Raw genomic sequence first — 16,895 nt, 5'->3', positions numbered from 1 at the left:
TTTTTAATTTCAATGTCTAAAGCGTATAAACCTGCTCATTCTTAATTTAAATATTTTTCTTTTAGTGTAACGACTGGTAAGTGAAGGGAATACCGCATAATATGCGAACTGGGCCTGTCATAAATGGAAGTTATGCCGTCTTTGGCCAAGCCAAATGAACGCTTTGAGAATTGTGCGAACCAGAAAACGATTCTTCCTCCTTCCGGTGAGTTGAATTTTCTGTATGGCTTTTTGTTGGGTTGACTTGGTTATGGTTACACCATATGTGTACACTGTCGTCTCTAATTATTAATCCTTAACACTGGCGAACACGAAAAGCCAAATGAATATTGAAGGTGGAGGTAACCGCAACTGAATTTATTTTAAGCTAATTTTCTTATTTTACACTTAATTTCCAGCCGAGCCCTCAAGGGTTTGCCTAACCCACTTGGCACTTTTCGCCAGTTTCGTAAGTCCCGGAAAGTCAACGAGGACTTTGCCATTTAGACTAATAATAAAAACTTAATACTGTAATCCACTTATGCCAACAGAACAGCAACAGTGGAAGAAACCGCAAGTCGCACAGTGGGCCAATAATAGTAGTTATTGTAATAAAACTTGAAAAGGAAAGAAAAATGCTAGAAGAAAAATCAAATTTTACACCAAAAATATTGAAACTAAGCTATAAAAACCATTTATAAGCTTTATTAATTAAAAAAAATCTTACGCATATTTACTCCTTTTTATTTGATACTTACACTAAACTTAGCATATCGTATCAATGTGCATATGAGAAAATTTGTTGCCTCGTTCTCAAGTGCGTATGTGTTTCGTGTGCATGTGTATGTGTGTGTGTGTGTGTGTGTGTTAGCTTGTAGCACAATTTTTTCGACTTTCTTTTTATATTTTTCGAAGGAAACCAAAGTTTTGCGGCGCGCATATTTTTCATGTTGCCAACTTAACACTTTTGCTTAGCCCACACACACACACACGCACATCATAATTTATATACGGCTGTGTGGGTGTATATGTGTGTGTGTGTGAGTCAACAAGCGGCAAAGGCAAACACTTAGCCCCAAAAAAAAAAAAAAGGAAAGAGGAAAACCTCATGAGAAGAAAACGCAAAGGAAAACTATAAAGTGTTTGAAAGCCTGAGAACGTTGACTTTGGCTCAACGGCAATTCAATTTGGCATGAACTAACTGTGCGTGTAAACGGGAGCGAAAGAGACAGGCACAGCTATAAGATACATTGAAGAAAAAGTGATAGATTATTTTGTTTGTAATCTTTCTTTACGGGATTGGCTTTATTCCCCTTCGTCTTCATACAAAATTACTTCTTTTTTAAATAATTTTTATAATTTGCATAGAGTTTAGCCAAAAGCATAGGGAAATTTGTTTTATTATTCCCTAAAATGTACTAATTAATAATAGTATTTTCTTTTTGTGTAGAAGATGGGGCGAGAAAATGCGTAACAGCATATTTATGGCGAGACTTGAGACGACAGCAACAAACTTAAGCAGTGGGCCAAAAAACATGCAATGAAAAATAAAAATGAAAACAGCAACCCAAAAAGGGAAGGAAAAATGGCAACAAAATTTCGCTGCCAAAGAATGTGAAGAGCAGTTGGTCTGGGAAAGTCTTTCGAATGGGGGGGGGGAAAGGGAAAAGTCGGTGGGAAAAGATAGATAGACTTCCTAAGCTGCCTCTTCACTTAATTGCAATATTCCATCGCACACAGGGCTCAAAACTGCAAACTGAGATAAGCGCATTAAGTGCGGCAATTTTCCCCATCTTCATTTACTTAAGTACGATTTTTTTTTTTTTTGGTAATAGAGTAGACCGAGTTTATGATGGGGAAATTTATCTGCTACCAATATGAAGCAATTGTACTATTTTCATCTGGATTATGTTCTATATCTATAAAAACAAAACTTGTTATTTAAATGTCCTTAAATGTCAATGAAAGATCCTCAGAAATAAGTAAACAACTGCCAAGGCTTTGAAATGGCTTAGGATTTGCTGTTCGAAAATTGATTTAGAAGTTGGAACTCATTACCGATTAAGAACCTTGGAACCCTGGAACTACCTGCAATCGATGGTTGAAGCCACAGTTAAAGAAAAAAAAAACCTAGGATATCCTGAGGGCGATGTGTTAATTTTCTTGCCCGGCACGTCCCTGTCATTGGCACTAGTCCATGTGCATTTTGCCTGGCCTATTACCCATTCCACTCCCTGATGCCCGCCCCACAATGCCCCACTTCCACTTCCAATCCCTGGGCTCATTTGTATGCCTGAATGCGTCTCCTTTCGACCCAGGCCCAGGCCCAGGCCCAGGCCCTGGCCCTAGACTCTTGCTTTTCACACAGCATGCCGTCTCTTTTATACCAGTATATATCCCTCTCTTTCGTTGGCATTCTCAAGCAAAAGTCAACGACGCATTGGTTTTGAATGCAAATGTCCAGACGAAGGCGAATGGCAAGATGAGAAGCAATTTGCATGGCTTCACTATATTCTTTTCACAAAAATACACTGGGGGAAAAGGAAGAGGATTCAAGATAACTGAATTTAGTCTTTACAATTTCTTAGTCGAAGAAACATTTCAAGTACCATTCCTATTTCTCGTTTTACCACAAAAGTTTATGTAAAAGGAAATATATTTAGCTACTATTTTTGATATTTATTTCCTGTAATTACTTTCTATAATCCCTTCGTTTCTTTTAGTGTACAGTACAACCATTGTTGTTTTTATTGTGTGTGTGGCAGCGGCGATAAGGATAAAGCCCGGGCCTTGAAGTCGTGGAAAGACAGGGATAGTCCAGAGAAAGACCGGGAAAAAAGAAGCCCTGGAGAAACCCGAAGGAGACACCTTTTGCCGCCTATCGTCTTTCAATTAGTTTAATTAAATTGCAATTTTCTTATCTCGCCATGCAGCCAGCCAACCTGGTCAACTAAGCCCTGTTTATCCTTTCGCCAGTGACGCTTCCTTTTGCTCTTGGTTTTCCCTGGCATTTCCCAGTCCAGCCGTTGTTGTTTTCCACTTTACTGGGACTTATTATCTTTCCATTTTCCCCTCCGGTTTCCGTTTGTTAATTCTTGATGCACTTTAAAACGGCATCAAAGTTCCCTTTTTGCTGGGGCTTACTGTGTCCTCTACGGCTTTTTTGCATAGCAACACAGGATACACAGTGGGATTTGCCTAAGGGCAACAATTAAACGGAGAAAACCTTCTGGTTTGAGTTTGGAGACAAAGTGAATTTTGGTTGTTTTTCCACCGCCAATTTAATTAAGTGGTAGTAAAAAAAATCTACTAAAAACTGATTCTTTTTTAATGTGTTTTTTTTTTGGCTTAAGAGATACAAAGTTTGATTTTTAATTTCATTAAGGTTTTGCCTTTCATTGTATAAAATTCTTAATTCATATTAAACATTTTAAGCTATTTAATTGGGAATATGGACTTTCTAGTTAGGAGTATGTAGATTTAGTTTCTAATTAAGCGGCGTCGAAAGGCCACTCGAATTAACTTGTTTTTGGAAGATTTAAGTTAGGCAGAGGTTTAGCAAATTTCCTCTCCATTTCGAACTCACGTGATTTTCCGCGCTGGGTTTTCCTGCCTGCCTGCCTGCCTGCTTCCCTTTTTTTCTTCTTCTATTTTCCATCACCCAAATTTTAGCCACCTCCTGTGACCTCCGCTACTCTTTCCCTCTTTGGATTCGCCACGCGCCGCTGGGCTGCTCATTTGGACAGGCGCCAAAGTTATTTTACAAGTCCCCAAACCGAAAAAGGTAGCTATATCCTTATACCTTATACCCCTCCCTTCCCCTCTCTACTCCCCTATTTATCCACTGTGTGCGAGATGCTTGTGAAAAAACAAACCAAAAAAAAAAAAAAAAGAAGAAAAAAAGAAAAGTGGAGTGGGGGAAAAACTGTCTAAAGTGCGACCAAATGACCTTTTTAATTCGTGGCCATGCACTTTTCTCGGCCTGCTGTCTCCCTCTCACTCTCTCGGTTCACCCACTTGCCATCTCTTTCTGCCCTGTCTATTGCCGTCTCTTTCACATCTTTTGGCATGTCTCGGGTCTTTTGGGTGTGAAATGAAATTTGCAGCTTTTGGCGCAGAAAGAAAGTTGCAAAGATTTTTTAAGCGTGTCGCGTGTTTCCTTTTTTTTTCAAAAAATTCTTTTCTTTTTTTTTTTACTTTGTTCACCTGGATGTGTGTGTGTTTGTGTGTGTGTGTTTGTCGTGTAAATGTGTTAATGCGCTTTCCGCGCTGCATTACGTGATATTTGCCCACTGTCCCCAGTCTTCGGAAATACAGTGGACATTAAAAAAAAAAAAATTTGTAAAAATGTTTAAACGATTTTCTTGATGTCTTTCTTTTTCAGAAAACTCTACAATAATTGGTTTCTAGATTGAGTAGCTTTAAGTTTAAGCTTTTTTTTTAATTAGTTGGAAAAAATTTAAAAAATTAAGCTATATAAGTCTTAAATAAACGAAGACTTTTAAAAGTATTGTAAATATATTCCGTAATTTGTCCCACTGTCCAAGAGTGCTCGAGATATTTTTGCGCTCTGTCTGCAAATGAAGTCTGCCCGCGATGTGAGTGTGTGTGTTTGAGGGTGTTTGCGAGTGTTTGCGGGTGTGTGTGTGTGTGTCTGTTAAAATCAGCTTAAGCATTAGTGCTGGTCCAGCATACTGCACCACCCAACCATACAATCACCCAACCAGCCAACCACCCAAAGCTCCCTCACCTCGCCCATGTGGCTAAGGTCAAATCCATTTGACTCTCGGAGCAAATTGCAGCGCCATACTTCAGGCGACATCGTTACACCTCACCGACCAGGATACACACACACACACATGCACACACCTTCACACACACGCAAATTAGTGCAAAGGAAATGGCGATGAAGAAGAAGACAGGATGTGGAAAACTGCCAACGGTGCATTTAACAATTTTAATGGATTTTTTCCCGCTGCCTCGGAAATTGAATCTTTAAACTTGACCCGCAGCAGAAGATTTTACGCACACACATTTATACACTCACACGCTCATAATTATGGGCGACGGTGGGCGTAGCAAAGGGCCCTTAAAAAGAATATCCCTGCGAATTCCAGGTGAAAAATTATTCAACTGACGAAAGCTGCAGGAATCCTTGAATGCGGGAAAGTTGTAAGAAAATCGAGCTCGAAATAGCAGTGAGAAAAAAAAGGATTCGATTTGTTTTTTTTTTTTTTAATATATATTACTTAAATTTTAAATTCATTTTTAGGTTAATAAGATATAAGGGATAATAACTAAGGTATCCTAGGTTGTGGTATTTGCAGTGATCCAGGAAAATATTTGTTTTTCCGTTAGTGCACCTAACTATTTGGCCACGTCTTGCTATTGTCAACGGCAAATGAAAATTCCAGCATGATGCTTTTTCCCCCCACACATTTTCCTCGTGCTTGTTGTTTTTGGGGATGGGCGCACTAATAAACAAATAAGTGGGCGTGGCAGACGCTCAATTAAGGCTATTAACGTTACTACGACCGGGGGAAAGCAAAACATTGGCAGCCATTTGGTTTTATGACTCTCTCTATAAAAATTCCTTAGTTGAAATTTATTTGCACCATTAGATGGGGCATTAAGGCGTTTCCTAGGACCGACCCCGCCTCCAGCCACGCCTCAACCACCCCTCCGAACAACCTTTCTCGACATTCTCCCCACCAAACCCCCCGTCTGATGATTATGCGTTGCTCTTATGTTTTTATTGGCGGCCTTTCTTTCTTTTTTATTCTATTTTTTTTTTTTCGTACGTTTAGGCAAATTCAATAAGTCAACTGCCGTCTTCTTTCCCTTTGAACCAATTTTCGTATATTTATGAGCTATAGAAGCGAATAAATTAGGCAAAAATCGGTCGAATCGAACTTTCTATATTCCATGAACCACCAAATTCCCGCTTAACCCATGCCAGTGGGGTCATTCGTCAAATTGGTCATAAAAACACTTTGGTAGAAGAAAAAACCGAAACGGGAAAGATAAATAAACAAACAAAAGATAAGAAATTAAGCAAAGTCCTACGCAGTGTCCCATCTTCGCAACAAATTGAGTACATTTTTTGGTAGACACTCAAAAGTACCTTTAATAAAAGGCTTAAATTGACAAGTACATTTGTTCTTGGCCCAAAAAATCTAACCAAAAAAGAACAGCCTTTTGGTAAATTCTAGTAAAATCAAAGTAAAGCCACAAAACCACAATAAAAACGGTTGTGAGTATTGTAAAAGGTTTAGACAACCTGATGTTTAATGGATTAAAAATGGTTAAGCCGAAAGGCGAATTATCAAGTAAAGATGTCCAAATGGATCTGTCCTGGACTGTCAGTCCATTAGGAGAATGCAGTTTGGATATGGGTCACCATTGGGGGTTTTGACGTTGACTCGAACTTTCTCGCCAAAAATGTGTTTTTTGTACCCTGAAATTGAGTGACTATCACAGTCAACTATCACAGATTAATTACAAATTTTAAAATTGAGTTTTAATAATATATAAAACTATTTAAATGATTGGTATTTTAATTATTAATATTATTTTTAAATATATTGCAAATTAAAGTGAACTGAAAAAGTGGACACTTAAGCTTTAAACTAAAAATATTCTATATTTCATATTTATTTTGTTTTTTAATGTTTTTTTTGGAATTATAATAAAAGTTTCTAGGGTATTTGGCAGTTGCCAAATGCCCCTTGGATTTCCCTTTTGTTTTTGTTATTGCGCGACAAGCACACACAACCACCCACACACACTGAGAGAAAACAAGAGGGCAGGGGAGGGGATGTCTGGAATGTCTGCTTGGTTCCTGCCACAAAAAACACTCAAAGGCTGAAAAGCTTTTCGTTCACAAGTGGCAACCGGAAGTGTTGTGCGGCTCAAGAGCCTACTCAGCACGCACACACACACACTGCCGTACCACACTAACACACACACACACACACACACACACACACACACACACACACGAACAGTAGCAGGACGAAGACGATGAACGCGGACATGTCGAGACATGTTGAAAGGTGGAAATTGAGGCGATTTACTGTTCACAAAATAGGCTTCATCGCAGGTTTAATGCACTTTCCACTTTATTTTTCCCCTAGTCCTAGTACTAGCATTTCACTATAGTTAAGCTTTATAGGTCAGCTTATTGAGATTGCCATAAGTTGGTTAGGATATCCGCTTTGACCGGAAACAAACTCACTGAAGTTTCACAAAAAAAAAACACATCCTGTGATCAGAAAGAATATACTAGTAAAGGCTGCTTAATTGATATTAATCTATCTAACTATTTTATTAGCACTTCTTTACCCTTTACAAATAAGTTGTAAGGCTAATATTATTTTTACCACATATACACAGACATATGCTAATTTTATTTATTAGGCCAACTTTCCTTCGATCCCTGCCAAACGGATTTCTCCTAATTAATCCAAATAAACCGATGGCCGACTACCCCATCGCCAACCCTCTCCCGGTCGAAAAACCCTGGAAAAAAGGGAGGAAAATATTTATGAAAATTACTTCGACAAAGTCGTCGTCGCGCACAAATAAATAAAACCGAAGGCTGAAGGCTAAAGGCTGAAGTCTGAAGGGGACGAGGAGAGCAGCAAACTAATCACAATAATCACGCTGAAATAAAATTAATAAAAATGCGTGGCCCGTTGGCACGGCAAGGAGCATTTAAGAACATAAATAAAAATTAGCAAAACCAACACAACGAGGCAGCGAAAGGCAAACAACAAGGACTTCGGTCCTTGGTCCTGTGTGGCTCGGTAATAAAAGCCACAAATATAAAGAAATTACACACAGGCCAGCCACAAGGAGCCAAAGCGGAAAAGTTAAGGCAGTCGGCGAATAAACGAAAAACTAATAAAATCCTTTGACCAACGTCCTCTGCACAACAAAAGCAAATAAAAAAAAAGAAAAAAAACTGAATTTCCTATGTCCTAAGATTCATCCTCTATGGGGAAAATGTGAAAAATGCCAGGCAGAAGCTTACACCTGCCTGACCACTTCTTCTAATTGAAGTCAAAGAAACTTCCGATCATAAAAATAATTAGCCTTCCTCCTATCCAAGCCAACGTAATTTGTAACATTTGTTTACTCTACCTAGCTTTATGCTTTTAGTTAGCATACGAATTAAGTACTTAATTTAAATCCTTTTAAAAACAAATTCAGAATACCTAGAAAATAGTACACAAAACCGTTTGATTTATTTTGGCCTCTCCCTACGTATCGATCGCATTTGAACTTTTGACATAAATTGTCCTTAATTTATGCACGAAACAATTTCGATTTTGCCGAAATTATGTTTGACCATAATATAACAATAACAATTGCCGAAAATTTAAATAATAATAGGTACTCAGATCGCAAAATATATTTACATTGAAATATACTCGTATATGTATGTGTGGTTTTGGCCCAAAACAATTGCAGTGGCAACAAAATGTTCGCATTAATTAATCGCAGAAGGACGACTCAGCCTGATTAGTGGTCCCAAAAATATATAATTTTGGGCCTGGGAAAACGTGTTTTTAACGCCCCACAGCCCCCCCAAAGTCCCTCTAGCCGCTAGCACCGAATGCCAATTTCCCAACCAATTAGAAGACGAAGTGCACGGAGAAATTTAATTAACATTTTCAAATGTTTTGCATGCCCGGACATGTTCGGCCGTAAAAAGTTTCACCGACCTGAACTCAACACCCCCGCACTTAACCCATGCCGAGCAATTTGTCCGAAAACTGTCGCTGGGGCCTTAGCCTCCACCTGAACAAACACCAACCCCCCCCCCACCCGGGTCTGATTACTTTGACTCCGCTTTTTGTCTCGTGTAACAAAATTTCAATGGAAAATAGTTTTTATGACACATCAACTGTTCCCATCTCCCTGCTGTATATACAGATATGTTCAAAATATTAGTAGCCCTCAAGAATACAACTTTTAACCTTAAATAAATGTACAAAGTATTTGGTACTATTCTATACTAAACTATAGATCTTATAAATTAAATTAAATATATAAAAATATTGCATTATCAAATGAACTCCACTACATTTTTGACCCCAATTTTCTACATATATGGTAGATAGTTACGTGCTTAGAACGCCTCGAAGCTTTTCCTCTATGTTTTTGTGTGTGGTGAGAGTGAAAAGTTGAAATGCGAATGCAGAAATGAAAATTAAATACAAAATGCTAAGTACTTTCATCACTGCAGGTGAGCGTCTGACTTTTGCCAAATGAAATTCGCAAATTTCCCAAAAAAAAAAACATTTCATCTGCTTAAAGTCCAAGTGATGGAGAAAACTAAATAGAACCAAATTAGGTATAAAATATTAACTGTCAATAAAGTCTATTAAAAAAAATAAACTTTGGTTTATTAGGTTTGCTTATTTATCCTTTTGGAATTTCAGGAAAATATGTTAAGGCGATGCATGAAAATGCGAAATACTTTGGAAATATCTTGGCAATTCAATTAGAAGGTTGGAAAAATTTCCTTTCACAAACTTCCAAATTCCTGAAAAGTTCTCTTCATAACTTTACAGGATTCTTAAATATTTTCATAGGCCAATAATGTTTAATAAAGTCAATTACCTTGGCTTACAAAAAGCTTGCCTGTGGTTGGTTTTTCAGTTCCACTTTGGGTTTGTGTTCTTCTTGCTTTTTAGCTTTTCTTTTTTCTCTTTTTGCATTTAGAATATTTACGCATTTTTCTTTCAATTAAAACTTATACTTCAGTTTAGAGAATCTTATTAAAAAAATAATAATGATAAAAATAATTAGATATTTTAGATTAATGGTGTGAAATGCATTTTTTCTCAAAGGAACTAATTGCTTTTCGTTCTCTGTCTTTGACCATTGTATTGCCTTGTTTTTTGTGCCGCCTTCAAAAAAAATGTGGGGGCGTGGTGGTCTAGCCCAGTGCCAAAAAAAAATTTGGTAAAATCTCTTGCCAAGAGGCCAAGATACTTGACTGTCACCAGGAAAAGTGGGTGTGCCAGACTCTTTATTATTGCCCAGTGAGCTACGTAAATCTGTGGAAATGGCTTGCATAGAAAGGGGAGGGGTCACAACCAAACGAAAGAGATGAAGACATAGCCATGTGTTATTTGTTGCGCCCAAAACGAAGATAAAATTAAATTTACACAAAATGGGAAAAAGTGTAACATTCTTGTCCCTTTTTTTGTTGTTTTTGGTATGTAGAAAATTTTCTTAGTCTTAGCTATTTTTTCCACGCGAGTGTTAGCCTTTTCAGTCCACTTGGGCCTAAGTTTTTAAACTAAAAATATTTTAAGGACTTTCTCCAGCACCTCAAGGAGCCGTTTTTACCTGATTTAAGTGTCTCCAAAGGTGAGACCTACTGCTTAAATATTCAATTGATTTATTTTTGTTTACCCAAATTTTTGAACTCAACTGTAGATTAAAGGTAATTCTCCCCCTTCCGTTCTAAGTAATCCAAAAATACTCAATTAAGATCAAAAATATTATTATTTATCATAAATATATATTATTATGGCGCTTAATATATTTCTTGGCCATCATCTGGCTGTCATTCTGTCTTATTTAAGCTCTCTTCGATTCGCATAGCCAAAGTACAAGCTCCGCCCATTTTGTTCGGCTTGTCATTTTGGGCTTTTATTATTATTACACCGAGCAGCGGGAAACGAACACAGCCCCTCGAAACAAACAACAAAGGCGCTCGTATAATGGAATTTATTTTATGGCCCACAAGTAAGAAGGAAATTTCCCTTGTCCCTTTTGGCGACCTGCTAATTTTCGCCGTGCTTTTACTATTTCCCTCCCAACAATGAAAGGCCGGGGTGAAAAAAAATAAGGCAACACTGAACCGACGTCCTGTGTCCATATGTTCCAAAGCAATATTCTTTAATGCCCCGCCCGGAGGCGTACAAAACACAAGGGCACACAGGACCACCCAGAAAGACAATTAAAATTTATTCAACGTTCTTCGAGATGAGAATGTCCAAAATACAAAAACAAAACAAAAAAATTGGGGAAAGTATAAACATAAATATGTAATAAGCAGGGCATTCTGTCAAGAAGGGTGAGGAGGGAAGCGGAGGGCGCGGACAGCTGTCGGCATTATGCGACTTACATTAGCGTGTTAATGCAATTAAAAAGTCGGCTCAAGGCAACAGGATACCCGAAAAAGAAATAATAGGTTGCCAGGACAATGAATCTTTGGACGCCAAAAAAAAAAAAATTAAAATAAAAATGCTTTCACTTTCGCAGTTTCAGTTCTCGAAAATGAGATAATGGCTGAAGACTTAGAAAACTTAAAGATTGTGGAAAATACCTATTTGAAATCATCAAGTTGGATCTATATCTTACGATTCAATGTACAATATTTATATATTGGAGTAAATCTAGAGGGCTCAAACCTCTCATAGCTTATTAACATACTTTCATCTTTTTGCAGATTTTATCTAAAAGTTTGAAACAATAATTATTAAATATTTTAGCTGCCAATATAAAGTTCTTATGAAACTACATATATTATTTAAAAAATGTTGATTTTTAGAATTCCTCTAGGAATGCCTAGAAAAATGTTTTGAAAATATTTAGAATACCCTTTTTGGAGGGTTTCCTGGCCTTAAATGGTTGAAAACCTTTTCGCATTCATGCGACAAATGTGATGAGAGTCCGGGACCTGTGAACCGCCATCCCCTTGACCCTGTCATTTATTTAAAGCTGCTCTGGGTCACCAGGCCCCCGGTATCCCCCTTCTGCTAAAAGGAGACCATTGGCCCAGCTCACTCATAAATCATTTTCGTGCCGCGCACTGCCGCAGAATGACACACGACTGGCGCCCACCATTTTGCCACCCCCTCAGTCCCCACCCCCCGCAGCAGGTGGCATATGATCCACCAACACAGCACCTCTCTTTCTCTTCACTCCCCCCCCTCTTCCCCTTATATACATACATATATATCCCCAAGAACTTTGTTTGTTCTCATTGTTGGGTTTGTTTGCAGTTCTCGGGGTCACAAATTGTTTTCGAGCTTGCCGGGGTTCCAACAAATTGGAAAGTGTTCCACAAGTAGCACGTGCCACGCCCCCAGGCCCCTTCACCTCCAACGACAACCGAACGCCCATGGACTGTCCGCGGCCATTTAATAATAATAATAATAAAAATAATAAAGATGGCCAGAAGAAGAAGAAGAAGGGACGTTGGAGAAAAGGGAATTTACCCCAAGAACAAAACTTTCTCGGGGACGCGTTTTCATTATTTAAATAAAAATTCAAATTAAATAAGATTAATTTCAGTGTGGAGCGGCCAGAAAGCTGAGGGGGGCTCTTTACATAATTCCACTCAACGCCACTTGAAGATGACTAATGACAGATTGTTCGGTCAACGTGGGATCTGCACTGAGGAAAGTCTGTGCCATTTGCAGAAAGGCTTTCACAAGCTTTGTTTTTATCTTTTCATATATTTTTAAATTAATAAAACTATATTTTTCAATTTATTTTTAAGAAAAATAAAGACTTCTATAAAAATTTTAAATAAATTTCAAAATTTTGTTCTTTTCTCAGGCATTACCATATTTTGTTACAGTGCAATGTTTAGGTGTGTGTTTGAGAATAGGCTATTCCCACCGCCCACAGATATGTCACATTTGTCTAGCCAACAAATACTTCATCAAAGTTCCGCAGGAAAACACTTGAGGCTCCTGCGGTGATTTTTCTAAGCTGTCAACTGCAACTGCTTCTGAAAACTGGACATGGCCAGGATATCATCATCATCATCATCAGCAGCAGCAGCAGCAGCAGCAGCAAGAACAGAAGCAGCAAAAGCCGACTAGCAGGGATACTAATTGTCATCCATAAGCCACAGGCATTCCAATGTATTTCCGAAATTCATACAAAATGAGGACCCACGGAAGAGTCATTGCAATCTTTATAAGCCGAAAATGGAATCTCTCCAGAAAGTAACTTAATCACAATAAAATTTTCTTTAATTATTTGTTAAAAATTCCCAAATAAAAATGACCAAAAAAATATTTAAACTAATCGAATATACATATCAACTTTAGCAAAAATGCTAAATTTTGTTCGGTCATGTATGGTTGGGAGGGAAATGAAAGATACTGTAAAAAAATGTGCACACACATGGCCGAAATAGATTTGCCGTAACATATGCAATAGACGTGGTGGAACTCCTGTGATTGATTGCCAAATCCCCTTTGCCTGAGTGCGAAAATGCGAAAAATATTGCCAGAAATCAAATTGTCAACGCATCCCAATTGAATTTTCCACTAAAACGCAAAGCAATTAGCAGCCAGGGAATGAAAAACAGGAAACGGAAGAAGATTTCTTTCCCCTTGAGCTAAGCATTCGCTTTACATATATATATATATTTTTTTTTTACACCTTCCGTCCCCTTGGGTACCGCCAACTGACGGTCAGCCCTTGCTGATTTGAAACTGCTAATGAACAACAAACTTAAGGGTTTTCCGGGGAGGGGGAGCGGCGGCGGCGGCGATAAAATGGCAACAAAATATCGTCAATAAGGCAAAAGAAATTACAGAAATCAAATGAAATGCAATTAACCTGCTAAATGGCGCAACCCTCGAGGAAGGGAAATGCAAGAAAGTTGGTTTGGAAAATGAAAAGAAAGAAAGTCGCCAGCAGACCAGCCAGGGGGATTTTTCGTTAAGGAAAGGAAATCCGATTTGTAAACTTAGAATCAGGAATCACGCTTCGGTGTTCGTTAATTAGCAAAAACTAAATTACAACTCACACTATGAAAAATATGCAAATTTCTATAACTTTCAAGAACAAAGAATATATATTAAAAAAATAACTTTAAATATTAATTTACATACTAAAAAAAAGAACTGGATTGGGTTATATTTTCATAAATATCTGATATTTTTCTGAAGTGTAGCAGAGGGAGAAGGACAGGGATTATGGGGTCACCTCCACAAGGACTTTCCTTCAATTGGATGGCATTGCCGGCGGCTCATCCTTGATTCCTTGGCCATGCAAATGAGTTGGATTTATGCATCCCAGTTGCCCCACCTTGGAGCTCCATCTTGCTGCTCCTTCCGGGCATTTTCGATGCACATCGATTGATTTCGCATCAACGCAAAATGCGAAACGGATTATTAAACTTGCCACTGGCCAGGTGTGTACCGAGCAGCCGAGCAGCAGCAGCAGTAGCAGCAGCAGCAGTAGCAGTAGCATCAGAGCCAATGGGAAAAGCGACTGGGAAAAGCGAGCGGGGACAAGTAGAAATGGGCAGGGAAAATAGTGGAAGACAATTTTGCAGCTGCTGCAATTTTCGATAAATTCTTTGCTCAAAAGATGCGCTTGGTAAATGGGAAAAGGGTGGAATGGGATGCAGCAGATATTTCATTCATTTCCATAATTTTAATAAAATTGAAGAAAAATATTCAAGGCAGTGCCGCAGAAGCAGCGGCGACAGCAGCAACGTCGGACGACGGCGAAATGAAAAGCGGAAAATGTGAAAACGCAAAATATGCGGCTATGTAATGGCGGCGGCCACGTCACAAGCACAGTGGTCTCAAGGTCGATGAAAGTGAAGTAATTTTTATATTATCCTAATAAACAAATTGGGGTAAAGTTAAGTTGCTATTAAGGTAGTATTAAATGATAATAAATAAATAAAATTTATAAAGAAAGCGATACAAATATAGAATATATATCTCATATTTACTGAAAATATTTTTTCTATCTTAGAAAATCCCCATCATTCCTTTCAAAGTTACTTTACAAATTCCCATATCACTGCGCTTGATTGCTGCTTCTGGCATTTTCATCGTCTTCATTCCAATTCGGTTTTCTCAAGTTTATTTCCCATATTTTTTTACCTGGCCCGTTTGGTTTTTGTTTTCTCTATTTTTATGCTATACATGTGCCGCTATTTACCCCTTGTCTTCCATGACTTTGCCCCCTGAACCACATATATATATATATATATGTATACTCGAATATATATATTTTCCCATGTGGAGCGATGGGGCACCATGTTAAGCAAATGACATAATTCAGTTGCTGGCAAAGTTTTTGACTGATGCCATGACAAGCAGCGACCCCCTTTGGCCCCTTTTTGCTCCCTACCATGACTTCTTGGCCAAAAGTTCAACGTTGGAATCTGATGCTCACTGATTGCCGACCATCTTGCCGAACCACTCATTCTCATTCCCTTACATAAGCACCGAAAGAAAAGAGTTAGACCTTATATTGCATTTAATATACTTGAAAACCTTTTTTAAAATGAATATGATCGTTTTTTTATGATCCTATTTGAATAAATGTAAATGTAATTAACTTCCAAGACAACCAAGTTATGATTTATCAAGATTTATCTAGATTTTTTTGCCAGTGCATTGATTTTTGAAAGAAGAAGCCCAAGGAACAGCAGCCAAAAGATATGTCACCAGGTGGAAGTGCGCATTTAATCCAACCAAAAGTCCTAACATCAACAGCCAAACTGTTTCAGAAAACACAGAAAGAATAAAAAAAACGAGTCAAGTCAAGGACTCAAAGTCGAGGGGTTAATACCAAACATGTGCCGCCTCTAAACACTGGAAATGACTTTCACTGACAGAGAGGAAAAATTGTACAAAAAAAAAAAAAAAAAAAAAAAAAAAAAGCAAATGCAGGGGCAAATTAAAATGTTCAAAAGTTTTACCCGGTACAAGCGGGGCGAGCTATTTTGCCCCTTTTTCTTTATGCCAAATTTACGAGTTTCACCCGTAAAGCCACTTGAAAGCATCTCTCGCTCATAACTCATGATGTTCTGGGCCCCTCCTTGGCCCTAAATCTTTTTTATTTTACTCTTTTTTTTCCATTGGGCTTTTAATTACGCCCAAGCCCCTGCAACATCAGAATGGCCCGAAATTAATTTAGCCAAATCATGGGGAATCAACAGGAGTAGGCCAAAAAAAAAAAGAAAAAAAGAAAAACAGGCAAACAGAAAACAGGAAAAGGATATGTGCGTGACGAAAGGGGAAAAGGGCAGAGTGCCGAATAATAGAATAGAATGGAAAAGGCACATGCCAACACACTGACACACAAGGGTTAAGGCCAGCCTCCACATGTGTGTGGGCGTGGCCCGGTTCCCTTTTTTTATATTTATGGATACTACGTGTTGTAGTGGGCGTGTTATGGCCATATCCCACCTTCTATTTCGCTGCCGTTTTTAGGGCCAAAGCGACAACATAAAACAGTCGTAAAATTTATTAAGTGACATTTTTGTGTATGTAAAATAAAGCTGAAGCCTGAAAAAAACAACAACAACAACAGCAAGAGCAACAGCTACAACAAACAGGCATAATCATAAAGAAAGCCAACAAGGAAAATATAATAATAAAACAACGTTAACACGAGAAAAACATTTGCTGGACAAACGTTAATTACCCAAAAGAAATTACATAAAAAAAAACAATATGAGAAAATTCCTCAAAAAAAGATTGTGAAAAAGTTGACCCCCCAAAATCTTGCTTTGGAATTTTTGCAATCAATTAAATATTAATTAATTGGCTTGTTGTCTTCTCCCCCTTTTTGGACAAATTCACTTGCTAATTTTACATTTCCTAATTGCTCATCAGTCGCTTGATTGTGTTGAGCATTTACCACCCAACACACCAACCTACCCAGCCCACCCCCTTTTTTTTTCGCGGCGTCCTTGCTCATTTAGCTGGTTAATTGCATTTCATTTAATTTCCGTAATTTCTTTTGCCCTATTGACGATATTCTGTTGCCAGTTTGCCACTCTTGCCGCTCGCTCTTACCACTTGCCATTTCTCGTTACGTTGCCCCCAAGTTTGTTGTTCATTAGCGTTTCAAAGTTGCTTCCAAATCCGCGGGGGCTAGCCGCCAGGTGACGCCATCGC

At 38.2% G+C, this 16,895-nt stretch overlaps 1 protein-coding gene across 1 annotated transcript in view; it reads right to left on the bottom strand.

The window, feature by feature from the left end:
• Positions 1-16,895, bottom strand: part of LOC108103336 — a 146,021-nt gene that overhangs the window by 62,676 nt on the left and 66,450 nt on the right. The gene's annotated exons all lie outside the window — the stretch shown is intronic.

The sequence above is a fragment of the Drosophila eugracilis genome, unplaced genomic scaffold, assembly GCF_018153835.1.
Source record: "Drosophila eugracilis isolate 14026-0451.02 unplaced genomic scaffold, ASM1815383v1 contig_2161, whole genome shotgun sequence".
Taxonomy (NCBI): domain Eukaryota; kingdom Metazoa; phylum Arthropoda; class Insecta; order Diptera; family Drosophilidae; genus Drosophila; species Drosophila eugracilis.
This window is presented reverse-complemented; position numbering and strand designations above follow the sequence as displayed.